Below are 16981 nucleotides of genomic sequence, written 5' to 3' on the forward strand. Positions count from 1 at the left end.
GAGTATAAGACGTAGCATAGAAATTACAGAAGGGTCCGGTATTGTAAATTCTTGCCTTAATGAATAATAGGGGTGTGCGGGACAGAATTTTTTGGGTCGGGACGGGATCGGGACGGTAATTTTTTTAAATCCCGACATTCGGGACTGAAAAATTTGCAATTTCCCGACCAAGTCGGAAAATTTTCGGGACGGGAAATGTTCGAAATTTCCCGAAGCACTGGAAATCTCGAATTTTACAAGTCATTTTCACTTTAAGTGATTGTTTTTGCATTTCTAGAATAAAAACTTACAATTTTCGATAAGTTCCAGAAACTTACAAGGCAGAAAACGTCGAGAATTAACGACTTTTTAAAGTAAAGGATCCCGCACACACCTAATGAATAACGTTGAGTCGTTTACTGTTGATTATGTTATTTGAAGTCATACATGCTGCTGCTGTGCAGAGATAGATGTTGGTTGGTGATGCTGTATTTCCTGCAGTCTTTAACAATTCTGGTCCCATTTTATTTCCCTTTTTTGTTTTTGTATCACTTAACATTGAAAATATTCTTTCCGTTTCCGCTTTAGAATGTGGCAATGTTAGCACTATTTTCGCGAGAGTGGAAATGTTTTCAAAAAGGAACTTGCCTTGAAAGTTTTTGGCAACCGATAACATGTTCCAAAATTCTGATGGAGATTTGTTAGTTAGTTCTTTTTTCTCCTCTTCGCTAAAGTATCCAGATAAACTAATTCATAAAATGTAATTTACCAAGATTGAAAAAAGTACCTACGTTTTCCCTCATTTGGCAAAATCTGTCCCTACGTTCCTACGCGGGCGAAATTTAGTGAAAAGTCCCTATGCTTAGGGACATGTCCCTACGGTTGGCATCACTGCCGACACGTGCAGTATGAATCGCCCTCTCGCGGCTGACAACTCACCCAACCCCCGATAAGCTGCCGGCGCTGTCGCGACAACTGAGGATAAAGTAGCGATGTCTAATCTAAGATTTTCTGTCAGAAATAAGGTGCCAGAAATATTTGTATTTGGGAGGACACCTTTTCCACACACACACAGCATCCTTGCGACAAGGTACGTGCTTATTTCAATTGTAATTGTAACTGTAATTGTGAAAAGTGGAAACATTACAAAACAAGCGGTTTCTGTTACGGACTTCCTGTAATGCAATTTGCCGGGACCTGTTGCATGAAGAGTCCGCTGAACGGCCGTCACTCTGGCGGTGAACGACTGAAATAACCTCCCTGTACTATATGTACATACATACACACAGACATATATACGTGTATATATATATATATATATATATATATATATATATATATATATATATATACGTATATATGTGTGTACACATCTTCCTCTTCCTCTCTCTCTCTCTCTCTCTGTGTGTGTGTATGCGCGCGCGCGCGCGCGCGCGCGTGTGTATATATATATATATATATACACACACGCACACGGTGTTTTTTGTTCCTGACGGTAAGCAACGCTATGCCATACCGTCACCTTTTTATCGATTAGAATAAAACTAATAATTTATTTTCACGAAAGAAATGTATGTGTGTGGAAATACATACCGTATTCGCCATATCTACGAAACTGTTCGAGCTATAAATAAATACATTTGGTTAACTATATTATTTAGAAAATGACAATTTTATTAGCCCCATTGATTGACTCTTTCGTTGAACTGTTCTAGAAAACAATCGAAACTGATCATTAGATAGTGCTAATGTTGAAAACAAAAAAAAAATGTGCGCTGAAATCTATTCCTAATACCACTAATACTAACATAATGCAACATAAAAATCTCAATCAGATTTCCATATATGTGTGTAAGACAAACTATATTAAGTCGGCAATCGATACATGTCAAACTTTCCATATTTCAGAAGATAGTAGCTGGCCCTGTGGCGGAGTGGTTATCTCAGAGCGCTACAAAGCCAGAGGTCCCGGGTTCAAATCCGGGCTAGGACTTGGATGTTTGTGTTTGTCCGAAAATGAGTAAAAAAAAACCGAGGATACAGTGAAACTTGACATGTGTGAAAGTTTGAGAAATGTGTGAATGACGGGGGATACTGCCGGATAGGGGTATTCATTTTTTTTAAAAAAAAATAGAGTAGTTATCATATCGCGCTACGACGCGAGGGTCCCGGGTTCGAATCCTGGCCTGGGCATGGATGTTTGTGAGTGTCCATTCATCAATTTCATCCTATCATCACTCATCCCCATCTTCGCTAATTAGCCAAAAGTGGCACAAGAAACGAAGTAAAATAAAGCAAATCAATCAATTCAGAAGCTAGTATAGCAACCAACTTATTATTTGATGTATCGAATAGACATACAAAACACTTACTTCGTTCGACAAAATATTCATGACTTTGTTTTCACATTTGTCTGTTCGTTTCAACAATCGAATCATTCGGTGCCTGTTTATTGACTGGAAATTGTTGAAAATAGAAATATTTTGTTTTGCTCACAATTTGGTTAAATCGAATGATTCTTTGAAACGGATCCCATTTCTGAACCGATTTTTTATATAAGGGTTTTCCCAATGAGACGTTGGGAGAAATACTGCGTCATGGACTAACGACAAGATTAAAATCCATGACGGTCTCTTCCCTCTGAGCTAACGATGCACAACCGTCAGATAAAATCGCTTTCGGCCAATAATCGGCTCATCGAACTGAAAATGAAGGCGATGCCAACCCGGAAATCTCCAATTTCATAAATCTGCACCTGCTTTCCGATATTTTTTGCCAGGTGACTCGTCATAATTCATTGTGCTCCGTGAGCATCTGGCATAAAATGAAGAGCAAACGTGTGAGATGTTGGAAGTGTCCATATGCTTCTTTCCAGGGAAAAGCAATTGTTCTCCCTGTAATATTTACACCTGTACAGCTGTACTAAATATTTAGGTACAGTCACGGACACTTCTGGGTTGTAATGATCCCATTGAAAGTCAATGGGGTCGTTACACCCAGAAGTGTTCATTATTGCACAATATTTTTTTGTTGGCTATATCTAAATCTAGACGTGGCATATAAATGTATAAAAATTGCCAAATTGGGAGAAAATAGAAAGAAACAGAGAAATAAACCAATACATTCTTGTTATAGACCGAAAACCTTTTAGTCAAGAAGTCCAGAGTTCAACTCTCGGGAGCCTCTTTTAGTGGGTTGGATCACGCTCTACAAATCTAAGATATCTCAGATACACGTCGCTTTTCTACACTATTAGAACTTACTATGAATTTTACAATATTTTACCGTTAATTTTTTTTTCTGTTAATTGAAGAGCTCAGGTGTAAAACATGGCAAGTGACATTTTGGTCATTTCTGAGTTCATTAAGAAAGAAGGTTATTAGGAGCTATACTGTAGATAAATTGTTTTCGTGTTGTGTTTACAAATTTCATAAGGGGCCACTGAGTCCAATGCAAATTGTTCGACATGGTAATTTCACTCGAAAATTGAAGGATGGCATATTTTACTTTGTAACTCAAAAATGACCAAATTGTTACCATGTTTTACACCCGAGCTCTTCAATTAACAAAGAACCGTTTTATGTCATCCATAAAGATAGGATAGTGATTATTATCATTTACATTTCCACACACCATACATTTACTTTAAGTAATATATTCTGAAAATTACATGAGTTAAGTTAACTATCTAATGGCTGTAAATACTTAAAAAAACGGTCATGGTAATTTTGTCGGTAGTTGGATAGCAACGAAATTTGACGGTCTTAGACCGTTATTTCTTCTAACTAACTAACTCTCTAGCTTTCTTGAACCCGAAGTTTCATGACTGCAGCGACACAGGCCTTCCATCTGTCCCTATCCTGAGCAAGATCTACGTATATACTCTTTTCCATCCCTACCGATTTACTTTAGGTCCATCTCAACATTATCCCTCCATCTTCGTCTTGGTCTTCGTACTGGTCTCTTACCATCAGGTTTCCCAACAAGAATCCTGTAAACTCTTCTTTCCTTTCCCATTCGTGCCACATGGCCTGCATACTTAAGTCTTATTGCTGTAATCATTCTAATAATATCTGGACATTAATACAAATTATGTAGTTCTAAATTATGTAACCTTCTCCACTCACGGGGTGTAAGGGGTGACCTTCCACGTAGTACACCCAAATGTCAACCTCACTTCCACGTTAGTGCACCCTGGACTTAAGACTAACGAGGCTCTGGCGACTGGCCCCATGGCCAGTATAATTTTGTTTGTGTTGTCCTGTTCTTTTGTCCTTATGTGTGCTGAGTGCCCCTTTACAGCCTCAGCTTTTAACAGAAGTCATAATATTTTAAGATTTTTAATTATGCAACGTTAGAGTTGTTCTTTTTAATGATAAGGGGCTGGCCCCCGTATAATGTGACGGGAACAAAATAGCCTCAGTGCTGACGCTCCCACAATTTTAAAATCAAATTCAAAAATTCAAATTCTCCACTCACCTACTATCTCCTCATCCCTTTTAGGCCCAAATATTTTCCTAAGGATTTTATTTTCTTCAGTCAAATTTTTTTGAGTGTAGTCAGTTTTAACACTTTGATGCACAGTATGTGTTAAACGGCACAAACCCAATTTTTTGGCTTAACATCTATTATTAATAAAATGTAATATAGCGCTGTAGGGCGTCGGACTGCTACGCCGGAGACCCGGGTCCGATTTCCGGAGTGAGTAATCTAAGGTAGGAATTTTTGTGCCTTTGTCCCCGCTTAAAGCGGCTTCGGTGCTCACCCAGTCACAGATCAATCGGTACCTGGGAGGGGGGTTAAAGGCGGCCGGAGCGTGGTGCTGACTACATCATCTCCAAAATGACAGAGATTGTGGGGCTCTTACTCCCACATCCCATAAATGTGCCTTAATGGCACGGTGTGTATATGCACGGGAAACTTTACCTTTTACCTTTAACATGCTTTTTCTAGCCTTTGTTGTAACCTGCGTAAGTCACAAAACATTTTCCAGTTCGTAGTATTCTATAGGTACAAAAATGCAAAAAAGAAGTATTTTCTTTTCAGCGCTTTAAAATTTTATATTATTTGCAGTATTTTATTAATATCTACTGAAATGCCTCTTCCATGGCGTAGTGACAACGTCGCCGCCTTGTAATCAAGGGTTCCCAGGTGGAGGCCCATAGTGGTTAGGATACCATTTAAACTGTACGCCTAGTCCCGATTAGCCAATGTGTGCATAAAGTGGACTTAAACTTCAGAGCTGAATATGGAAGGGCTAATGTTTGAGCAACGGCAATAGCTTATCCGCTCGAATCCATTACCAGGACATGAGAAGCTCAAAGTTCTTGACTGGGTCGTTGTTCGAGAAGATCGGTCCATCTGCTGGATGTAGAGAAAGTTTTACGGCGTCCGTCAGCGAGATGCTTTTTTCAGGAGCAATGGCCGGTATTTACGAAGGTGGAAGTTTCTCTCCTTCCCTTCCCTTCTCCGCCGCGGCTGGTCTTTCTCAAAGAAAGGCGCTCCGACGATTCTTCGTCCGCTCACATTCAGCTGGAGGACTCCCGGACGAAATGCCCACGATGCGGAGCGAAATGACACCCGGAGTTCCTGCTCTATACGATCATGAGAATAGATAGGGTGCGGGGGTTTGGCCGGAAGAACCGCGAATGGGATGTGTGTACTCAAATTGCAATAGCAATACGCACACACCAGTGTTAACTGGTAGAGTTACTTTATTAAGAATGCTACTCAGTTAAGTTACTGTTAGTTTATAAAGTAACTGTCAGTAACTAACAGTAACTTTATTGCTACTCAGAGTTACTGTTAGTTTAGAAAGTAACTGTGTGCCTCCCCGATGGCGTAGTGGTAACGTTGCCGCCTTGTAATCGAGAAGTCCCGGGATCGATATCCGGTGGATGCGCATGGTACGTCGGTTCGAATTCCACTATAAACTGTAGGTCCAGTCCCAATTAGCCTTTCTGTGCATAAAGTGGACTTAATACATCAATTCAATCCAATCCAATAAAGTAACTGTAAGTTATATTTACAGTTGTAGATGAACCTAAACTGCAGCAGATTGCTCCTTTGATACTGATCGATTGATATATTTTACTTCACTTTTCTGCCTCTTTTAACTAAGCCCGAGGATGAGTGATGATATGATGAAATTGATGAAGGGACACTCACAAAGAGCGCCCATGCCCATGTCGAGATTCGAACCCGGGACCCCTGGCGTCGTATCGCGTTGTGGTGACTACCCCGCTACATACGGAGATACTTTTTTTTAGTCTTTTTTACTGAAGACGTCTAAAAACAAACATTAATTTTCAATAAATTATAATAAAACTTTCATGTTTAAATGTGAAAGTATAGGAAGTGAACGTCCCAGACCGTGGCCTTGCGGACTGTGCTTTGGGCTCAGGCTACGGGACGAGCGCAGATTCGAGACTCATGGGGGAAGCGTACCAACTTTTCCCATGAGATTTCGGCCTGTGTATGGGACCGGGAACCACACTCCATCGTGAGGAGATTGGGGAGCTACGAATGAGTAGCGTAACCCAGTCATGGAAACATTCAACAACGACTGAGGTTTCGTCGTGCTGACCACACGTTACCCCGTAACTGGTTGGATGATCTCCCACCTCAGCAGGTGTGAGTGAGGCTGGGCAGTCGGTAGGTAGGACTTGGCCCTCAATGGCTGTTGCACCAGGGGTTATTAATTCTTACACACCTGCTTCAAGACAAGACTCAAAACTTATTGCGATATTTTAGTTTACGCTGGCGGAGTGGTAAAAACATTGCGGTACGACGCTAGGAGTCCCGGGTACGAATCCCGGCTTGGTCATGGGCGTTCTTTGTAAGTGCCCATTCATTAATGTCATTATATCACCACTCATCCTTATCTTCACGATTAGCCAAAAGTGGCAGAAAAGCAAAGTAAAATAAAGCAAATCAATCAATCAATCGTATCTGTTTACTATTGGTTGAAACCTACAGAAAACGGTCAGGAACGTTCTGAAAGGCAGTGGCGGTGCCGGACTTTCTGGTGTAGGTGTGAGGCTGTCAAAGATTTTGGTGGGCCACATCTTCAAAGGAAAAATATATTTTTATAATCACATTGTTGTTAAGGAATCCAAACAAGGACGGGTTATCATCATATGCATCATTATATGTACATTTGCATTTTATATTTTCAATTCGAAATTTGCATGTTGGATTTTGACAAGGTATATAATTCAAATCCGGGAACTTTTCTAACGATGGAAGCGGCCCCGGCGCCCACCCAGCGTCGAATAACATGGGTACCTGGGGAAACCTGGGGGGTAAAGACGGTCAGGGGCGTGGTGCTGATCACATCACACCCACTTACGACCGGATCAAGAAAGTGTGGGGCGTTACCCCCACACCCCCTATACGCCTTCATGGTGTAGTGCTAAGCACAGGGGAACACTTTACTTTTTTTTTTTTTTTTAGATAATTCCGATTTTGGGTTGGTCATGTCCCACTCTGACCCGGTATTCGGACAATGCGACCGTGGACATTTGCGACCTCGGACAATTCATATTCCAACAACACCGATTTAAAGTGAAATTTCTCACAGGCAATGGTTGAAGTCTCCCCTCATCCTTACCAGACGTAATTTTCTTTACTTCTTTCGAAATCATCTTCCCTTTCTTCTAAACTTATCTAAACAAAATTTTACGTCTTTCTCTGTCATGAAAAACTTGTCATAGACAACATGTTACTAATGATGTTAGATTAGATTAGATTTGTAAAGTCTCATCGTTAAGGAAGCATTTGGCGATACTCTAGGTGGAGTGGATTTTGCAGGGGGGATTGCAATGCTTCCTGAATAGAGTAGGTGGGAGTGGAAATTTAAGTTTGTTTCCGTACAAGACCGGTTGAACTGATGGCAATTGTCTATCCTGCAATGTTTAAAGGGGCAAGTAATCGCAATTGTTGGCATTTTTTTCTTTATCACAATGTTCTAGATTCCTCAGACCCGCCCTGCTGAAAAATAAGCTTAAAAGGAAGTTTGAGTTTCCTTTCTCGTTACCTGAAAAATATCCACTGAAAGATTCAATGGACAGCTTGACGTGTAAAACCTGCAAGGGGAATGTGGGGGTGATTACAATATTTCCGTAACTACCTTAGCGTTACTCCCTGCAGGTGTTTCCAAACTTGGCGTCCTCGTAGTCGTTTGTTTTTCTTTTTGCAAGGACACACTCGCAAAAATGAAATGGAAACGGGTCTCCCGCATCATCAGAAATCCACACATCCACATCAGTGAAAGTCTTACACGCCCTTCCCAACAGAGAAGGAAAAATGATCGGCATAACGAATCCTCTTGAGCCTCCATCCGTGTGAAGTGGGGAGGTCGTGATATAATGCAAGGCCATTTGAGAGGAATTCGACCAAACAGAAAAGAACTGATTTTCCGTTACACTCATTAACCATTCCCCATCTTTCTTTCATTTTTTTTTTTTTTTTTTTTTGTAGCGACGTGAACGAAGGAGAAATCTCTGGGAACGCAACGAACGCCATAGACTTGTGCAAGTTCACTTCGCTTGTTCATTCCGCTAGTTCGAGATCCAGCCACCAGATCGCGCTGTCATGAGGTGCGAAGAGCGTTGCGGCGGTTGCTCGTAAAGTAAATGTTCGTCGTGCTCCAAGAGGTCTCTTTCTCTCAGTGCGTGTTGAACTCATTTCCAGCGAGTGTGTTTCTAATGACAATGACGCGGAGTGGCTTGTGGTAGTGTTTTGTTTAAAGAAAGCGAGTTGTTTCTTTTTTTTCCGTGCCAATCAAGGTCTCGTCAAGGTGTATATAGATCTACAAAAGGTATGTATTCAGTTTTCGTTTTGCTTATGCTCTTTAAATTCCGATATGCAGTGTTAAGACGATTTTATATTGCTCCCAGTCTTTTCCACCCACAGTTATAGTTTCAACGTGGCTTGCTTATACGACTTCTAGAAAGTCTCGAAGTGATTTATCATTCAGTGTTATTATTGCAGGCGTGTAACGACAGTTTTAGCCATTCGAGATATCGATTCAATATATCGTTATCGAAGGATCCGTGTTCAAGTCCCGACATGCGCATAGATGTCTCTTCGTGAGTGAGCATTAAAGAAAATGCGTTATCGTCGCGATTAGTGGCGGATTGAAAATAGAAACATACGAAAGTAAGGAGAGTTTTAGTTACTTTAAAGGTAACTTTTTAACAAAAAATGTACATAAATCGAGCGTTCTTGCAGAATTTTAGGGGAAATCTTGAGGTAAATTTTGAGAAATTTTAGAAGAATATATAAATAATTAACTGATATGGTCCAATGACCAGAAATTCCTTTAATCTAAACGTGAAATTTTGCAGAATAACACAGTGAATGGACCTCGAATCTACTTGAATTTTCTTCCCTGGCGTGCAAAAAGAAGATACATCAGCAAATCATACGACAGACAGCTGAAAATTATCTTTTATAAATCATCTGAGCTATTTTTATAATATTTGTTTATCTGTACAAGAGGCCAGTGGAGTAGTACCCGCCTTCCAATTTGGCAGAGGATAATTACTTTCTGTTAGCAAATAAAAACACATTCTTCATTTTCGGGTTTCGAGACTCACAGAAGAACAAAGAAGAAAATTACTTCACATGTAATAACCTCGAACTTTAGTATCACTCATATGAACGCTGCTATTTTGACTTTGTGTTATCATAACATGAGCAGTTTCATTCCTCAGTAATAACAGGCCACAGGAAACCAAATGTTCTTGTTTTATTCCTTTAATCCTTGCAGAATCGTATCTGAAGGGGGTGAAGGGCAATTCTCCCTTTTGGTTACGCCACCCCTACTCTAGTAGTATCTTTTTACTCTTGGGGGAATGCTATATATATCCCAATACTTTGAAATAAGTTACTAAAATCCCCCTCCTCCACACACACACACACACATACACACTGAAAGTTTTTCAAACTTTGATACTAATGTCCTTGCCTCATCCCTTTTTCTGCAATAACCACGTACTTACCACAGTTGATGTCTGAAAGCTTTCTTGTTAAAAGTTACAAATTTTGAATCTTTCTCTCCCTATCACCCTCTCCCTGTCTAGTCAGTGAAGCGAAAGAGGTCAAAAGCGATTTGGCAACTCAGAAGCAGCCCTTCTTTAAAGGTGGTTCCGAAGTCTCAAGATTTATGTCTATGGTTTATGACGGGGTAGGGTAGACGCAGGCTGTTATACCCTGTCACGGGGATTATATACGTCGAATGAATTGTGAATACTGGCTTGACACTGATATGCCCGCCAACTCAATCGTCGAGAGCTTGAGCAGTCGACTCACGATCTCTCTATCGAAGATTCTAGGTTTGAGTCCTGGCCCTGCCATTAATTCCGTCTTATCTCCACTCATTCTTACTATCGGGATGAGCCTAAGGGAGGCATCGATGCGAATACTATACAAAATGCAAATACTAGAGTCCCCTGATTGCATTACTTGCAATGAATTGAAACATTCATGACATATCTGTCTCTCTGGAGGCTGGACAAGTTTTTTTTCTTATCCAGACTGCCGAGCTCAGTATTATGATGTGATAGTATTCGTATACTACTGTAGTCTTCAGTATAAGGAGGCTTATACATAAATATTTGTTACGAGTAGATTTATTTTGCTTCACACCTTCCTCTCCTCACTCCACTTTAGTAAGTAGTGCATAATTCTGCCCATGTGCTCATTCACGTGTGAACTGTAACTGTTTCTTTCTGTGTGCTGAGCTATGTTTCTTCATGAAATACATGTCTCCACTTATATTTCTTACCAGGAGGCTATTGTTTACAGTTTTTAAAATCCTGTAAGTTTACATTCTTCACACAGCAGATCGATTGGGAAATGTTTCAACTGGTTAGGTTAGAGTATGTTGGTTTAGTTTTATTGCACTACTTCCTTTCTTTGTTTTTGTATGTCCCCCTCTCTCTCTCTCTCACTCTCACTCGCTAGTTCTCCATCTTTTTCTTCCTTTCTATCCCAGCACGTTTCTTCTTTCTTTGCTTTTCCATCTCTCATTTTCTTCACAACTTCCTTGATCTCTGTTACTAGTTTCTCGTGTCTTCTCTCTCACTCTATTTTTCAACATATCTCTTCTATTTTCCTCGCTGTCAAGTTTTGTTTTCTTGTTCTGCCCTCTCTCCTAATTCGTTTCGTCCTTCTTTTCTTGTCTATCTCTCTATCTCTCTCTTTCCAATCTCTCATTTTTCTGCCTCTGACCACTCTCTTTCTTCCTTCTTCTCTTCACTTCTCTATTCTTTTTGTGCTTGAGCGCTAGAGCCTCTAGATTACGAGCCGCTGACCCTAAAGGGAGGCGTGGAAACGTGTGCACTCATATTAGTTCCCTTTCTAAATATACATTAATTGTTTATTAATGTCATCAAAAGAAGTTTCAAACTTAGTAACTAAGATCTCCAAATTTATCCAGATTTTTTTTAAAAATCATATGAACAGTTTGGATGTGGACATCTTGCACATGCATCGAACTCTGTAGTCCCGCTCTATTTATTCCACGCCCCTCCCCTTTTTTTGAACTGTTATTTATGGCGTGTTCATGGTGTCAAAGCGCACTCCTTCCATCTTTCTGCATAATTATATCAAACTTTAAAGTCTTAGATTTAATTGCATTCACTGAATGAGACTAATGGTATTCAAAATTGAGGGGGCGTGGTTAAAATTAGAACGTTTCACTTTCTTCCTTTCTATTTTGGTTATTCTTCGTCGTTTTCTACCTCTACGGTTAATCGCGGCGAACGTTGGATGAGGGACCGCAGTGGCGTACCCCAGGATTTTCAAAAGTGGACGGTTACTTTTTGTTGTAGTCATCCCTCATTTCGCCAACCTTTTCTGCCTTTCACGTTCTATTTTTTATAATACTGGACCAAAGGGGCACGCCACTGATGGGGAGAACACAATGGCTTACTCAGAGTTCGAACCAGGGATCTGAAGTTTCGTAGCGCGTTTCGCTGACAACGTCGACACCTCAGATCAAGTAACGATCAACATCTGTGCATAGGGTGTATACTTTTGCTCAACTCTATCCAAGAGCTTTGAAAACGCGTAAAAGAGCCTTAATTTTACCCAGAAGAAAAATTTCAGCTGCCGCCCACGTGACGTGATTTTAGCTCGAACGAACCGAGTGGTGCAATCGATTGTAAAAAGTCGTGGACAGAGAAAGGGGCCAAGAAACGAACGTGCTCACGTAAGATGACATTATGCCCATTCGAAAGGGAGGAAAATGACGGAGAAATTGTCTTGTCTTGGGCCATTATGTCACGCAAATGCCGATTGCCTCTGGCTTCCTGCATCTTTTTCCCCATCTTTCTCCGGTTAGATTCGCTTTCCATCCTTTCTCACCTATCTCCCCCCACCCCTAATCTACTTTTTTCCCATTCTCTCCCGTTTCCTGTTATACAATTGTCACGTGACTGGGATTTCCATCGCAAAAATCGGTCCAGGAAGCAATATTCACAGTTCGACCTTCAACCTTCCGATCAGACAATACTGGACGTCTGAGATTATACTCCGCCAAGGCGTGAATCGCTCTTGCGGAAATGAGTTTCATTTGTTTTTTTTTCCTTCCTCCATTTGTTTCTCAACCGTGCTCTGATGCAGTTCTTCCCCTCAAAGTTCAATCGTACGGAACTTGGAAAATAAGAACAAGGTCAGGAAGCAGACTACTTTAATAATTTATTCTGGTGATAATTGCGTTTATTTAACAAAAAAAAAACAAAAAAAAAAAACAAAAAAAACGGACGTGTGAGATTTTTTCCTTCTCTCATTTCCTTCATTTTCTGCCGAGTTCGTTACGTTCAGATCTAAACTTGACCTTCCCTTGAGGAAAGGAAAGGGAACTCAGGAAATTATGTTTTTACTCGCAAGAGCAACATTATGGAGGTGCTACAAGGGCACTGCACTGCTTGTTTATTGGTGAGGGGAAGGTATGTTTGAACACCCAGGGAGCTCTGAGCTCTGCACCCTAATCTTCTCTTCGACAATATATTAAACATGAAATACGATTCTAATATATTTCATTGATTTGATAGATTAATCTATACTTTATCGGTATCTGCCCATAAACCTAATATCTCATCAGCACAAGATAGTCAAATTTGACACGTGACCGTCATTTTAAGCGAAACTGGTATTTCCGTTTCGCTTACACCAGTTTAAAGGGAATGTTTTAAATTAGGGATATTCTTGGTTAGTAATAGGGGAATTTTACTTTGTTTTATAATCTCAGCGTTCTAACATGATCCTTTTCTGTCTTTTTATATCAACATGTAATTGTTAAATTACAAGTCTGACATCTGCAAGGTGGATTGTTTTAAATCATGTTGATTTAAATCAATATATAAATAAGTAATTTATAGAATAATGTACATAAGGAATTTGTAGATATGAGAATCACGTTTGGTGAATGCACGTTCATCTCCTAAACACAGTGACGTGCGGTGACGTCGACACTTGGGGTAGCAGTCAGTGGTGTGCTCAAGGGGGGGTGGGGTTGGTGTGGGTCACACCCCTCGCCTCTTTAGTGCCCAGTATTCCTAAAAAAAAGAATGTCAATAACAGGAAAAGATTACAAAATGATGAATGAGTACTAAAAAAAAGTACACGTAAACCCCACCCACATTCGAAAAAAAAAAAACATTTGATTTGACTACTAAGCCAGAGATCCTGGGTTCGAATCTCAGCTTGGCCATGGGTATTCTTTGTGTGTCCCTTCATCAATTTTATCGTATCATCTTCGCGATTAGCCAAAAGTGGCGGAAAAACGAAGTAAAATAAACCAAATCGATCAATCAATCAATGATTTGATTTCATTTTTGTTACTTGGCGTCGCTTTTTTGTCACATTTGGTTAATTGCGAAGATTATACGATAAAATTAATGAAGGTACAAACACAAAGAACACCCATGCCCAGGACGGGGTTCGAATCCGGAACTCCTGGTGTCGTAGCGCTTTGTTAACCACTCCCGCACAGTTGGTTGATTTGGTGTTTTAAGTCCACTTTATGCACAGAAACAAAACAGGAAACAAAACACACTTTTCTGTAGTTTCTTCAATAATATTCATTTGGCTTTTTGAGTTCTGAGATACATTTTTCATTCCAAATTATTTCATTATTCACTGCAGAGTACAACACATAGGATAAGAATGCGCACTCATCACAGGTTCGAATCCTGGCCTGGTTTGTTCATATGAGGTCCCTTCATCAATTTCATCATATCATCACTCATCCTCATTTTCGCAATAACCAAATGTGGCACAAATGCGAAGTAAAATAAACCAATCCAACAACAATATGAACGCGCGTCCTCTTGCCCAAATAAATACATCCGTATTTATGACTCTTAGAGGCCAAGAGTAGTATATTTAAATAAAACACTACTAAAACGAGAGTGAGAGAGAGCCCGAGTACATATTTGTAATTTAATCATTATATATTCCATACTTGAAAAAAAAAGAAAGAAAGCGCAACATTATTGTCTGCACATAACACGTTCCCATTTCATAAATAATAAAACTACATCCCATATTATACATATATATTGTACAACGTGTAAAAGGTTGTGTAAATACAGAGAACTGCAGAAAATTTTACCCTGAGTTCTTTAGAGGATTTACAAAAAAATCTATGAGAAACCAATCCCCTATCTGTCCTATAGGAGATAGACTGGGGGACGTGAAAGCACGGGCTTTCAACCATTGCAGTGGGGCGAGGAGGCAAGGGAGGTAGAGGTAGAAATCTTCATTTTCTTTCGGGCAGCCGTTTCTACCTGGAAACTGGTCAGGCGGAAGAAGAGCGAGCTAGGGTATCCAGCCAGCTTTGCCCGCGGATCACACCGATGGACGAGAAGCGCGTGGAAAAGAAAGTGTTGCGTATGAGCTGTGGTGGCTTTAACAAGACAATAAATATTGTGATTTAAATATAATTCGAGATGTGAGATTGATTGATCTATCTCTGCTAGACTAGCTACTCCTCAGTGCACGTCACTGCCTAAACATTTAATGGTGTTTATTAAGCTCTAAGAAAGGAAACAAAACATATGTACTGATGGTGTGAAGCTCATACGAAAGGAAATGTAATATGTAAATTTTAAACACACTTTCAATTGTCTTGATTTAAAATTCAATAATTTTAATACCCAAAAATAGCAAACCTTTTGTGTGGAAAAATAAAGAAAATACTAATCATGTTAAACCGAAAATAGTGTCATTATCATTAAACTGTAAATACACATGGTAGCTGATATTTTGCAAACTATTATTTAAAAAAATGCCAGAATTCAGGTACAAAGACTTTAACAAATATTTTAAGTTACAATTATAGAGTACATCCAGAATGTTTTATTTTCACTGGAAGAGAAGTAACTGAAGTTATGTATTATAGTTTCATTAACACATTCGACACACAAACATTTCCATAGGAGTTTCATATATATAGTATCAGAAACAGAAGAATGTATATTTACATATTTTTTTAAAATTTGCTTTAATCAAACTGTTCAAATATTTTACAGAGCCGTTTTCTACAAAAAGCCTTTCTATAAAAAAAAACATTTCTACATGTATCGTATCAAAACATACCAGAAATTTTTAGCATGTCTTTCTTAAAAATCAAAAACCGATTTAAATTTTAAAAAATCATCAAAAATGATTTCTTAAATAAAAATCATGATTTTTATCCAACCTGGGCATGTGTATGAAAATCACAAGTTATATAACCAGCTAAAGGAATCCAGTTTCCCCTACCAAATACCCCCATTTTCTTAGTGTGTACATAGAAGAGAAGTTAGTTTGGAATAACCAAACAATAGTTTTTTGTAACGAAATATTCATTTAAATAGGCGACAAACAAGTGATTGTTCACTAGAATCAAATTCTTTTAGTAACAGTGCTTAAAGTTACAAAAAATGTAATCAATATTTTCAAATTTATTAAAGGCTGCCAATTTATTTATGTTTACCAAAACACTTAACCTGGCGTGTTTTGTTAATTCAAACGAAACTGTTTTTTTTTTCTGCGATTATACCTTCTTTTGAATTCTTTGTATTTACCTAGGTACAATACTGCAGTTCACGTATTTAAAAATAATGGTGTAAGAGGTAAACATGTCTTTTGTAACAAGTTTGACATAGTATTGAGAAAGTGTATGACTTGTGCGTACTGACACGGTAAACTGAAAAATCTAGACTGGTTGCTTATTGTTGACAATACCACGGTCTCGTTCTCCGCCATGCTTCGATTGATTGATTTGCTTTATTTCACTTCGCTTCTTGTTCCACTTTTGGCTAATTTGCGAAGATGGGGATGAGTGATGATATGATGAATGGACACTCACAAACATCCATGCCCAGGTCGGGATTCGAACCCGGGACCCCTGTCGTCGTAGCGCGATGTTCTAACCACTCCGCTACGGGGGCCGGCTACGCCTTGCTTCGAGTTGTCATGCCTGTCTCCGTCTCGCCTCAAGAGAGGGAAGAGGTTATAGTTTTGTTCATTGATATTTTTACTGTTTGCATTAATATGAGTAATTGTAAAATAAACAAATGAACCTCATACCACAATTAGAGTGTTTTGCCATTTGTAGGTTTGAAAAACGTATGAAACCTTGGTGCTACACACGTGCATATAAAATAAAAACTATAAACTAGGAATATGTTGTTAACAATATCTGTACATTTATACAAATGATGCTGGTATATGCTGTCAGGTTCACAATAGTCGGCTGTGCTGTCATGCTTTGTATTGATGACATTTGGCAGCATGAAACGATACTCGTTGCGTGAACTTGTTTACACTTAATAATCTAATGGAAATGACTAATATACTGGGGGTTAATATTATCATTGGTAGGAATGGAAATTTATCTTTGTTGTGTGGGTTTTCGGTATCTCCATCGTTAATTTGCACACAAGCAAAGATGTTATGTACACATTTGCACCTTGGTGCGCCACAAGTGTAGCATTGTGTTGCC

The 16981-nt window shown here is 39.3% G+C and overlaps 1 protein-coding gene across 2 annotated transcripts in view; it reads left to right on the forward strand.

The window, feature by feature from the left end:
* The first annotated feature begins 8546 nt into the window (after positions 1-8546).
* Positions 8547-16981, forward strand: part of LOC146004733 (alpha-N-acetylgalactosaminidase-like) — a 117071-nt gene continuing 108636 nt past the window's right edge. Inside the window, exon 1 of one of the 2 annotated variants that reach the window (XM_083143698.1) lies at positions 8547-8800. The gene's annotated coding sequence lies outside the window, so the exon portion shown is untranslated. Of the gene's footprint in view, positions 8801-8978; positions 9142-16981 lie in introns of those variants that run through there. The other variant, XM_083143732.1, reaches the window with a different exon arrangement.

The sequence above is a fragment of the Lepisma saccharinum genome, chromosome 1 (assembly GCF_977018435.1).
Source record: "Lepisma saccharinum chromosome 1, izLepSacc3.1, whole genome shotgun sequence".
NCBI classification, from domain to species: domain Eukaryota; kingdom Metazoa; phylum Arthropoda; class Insecta; order Zygentoma; family Lepismatidae; genus Lepisma; species Lepisma saccharinum.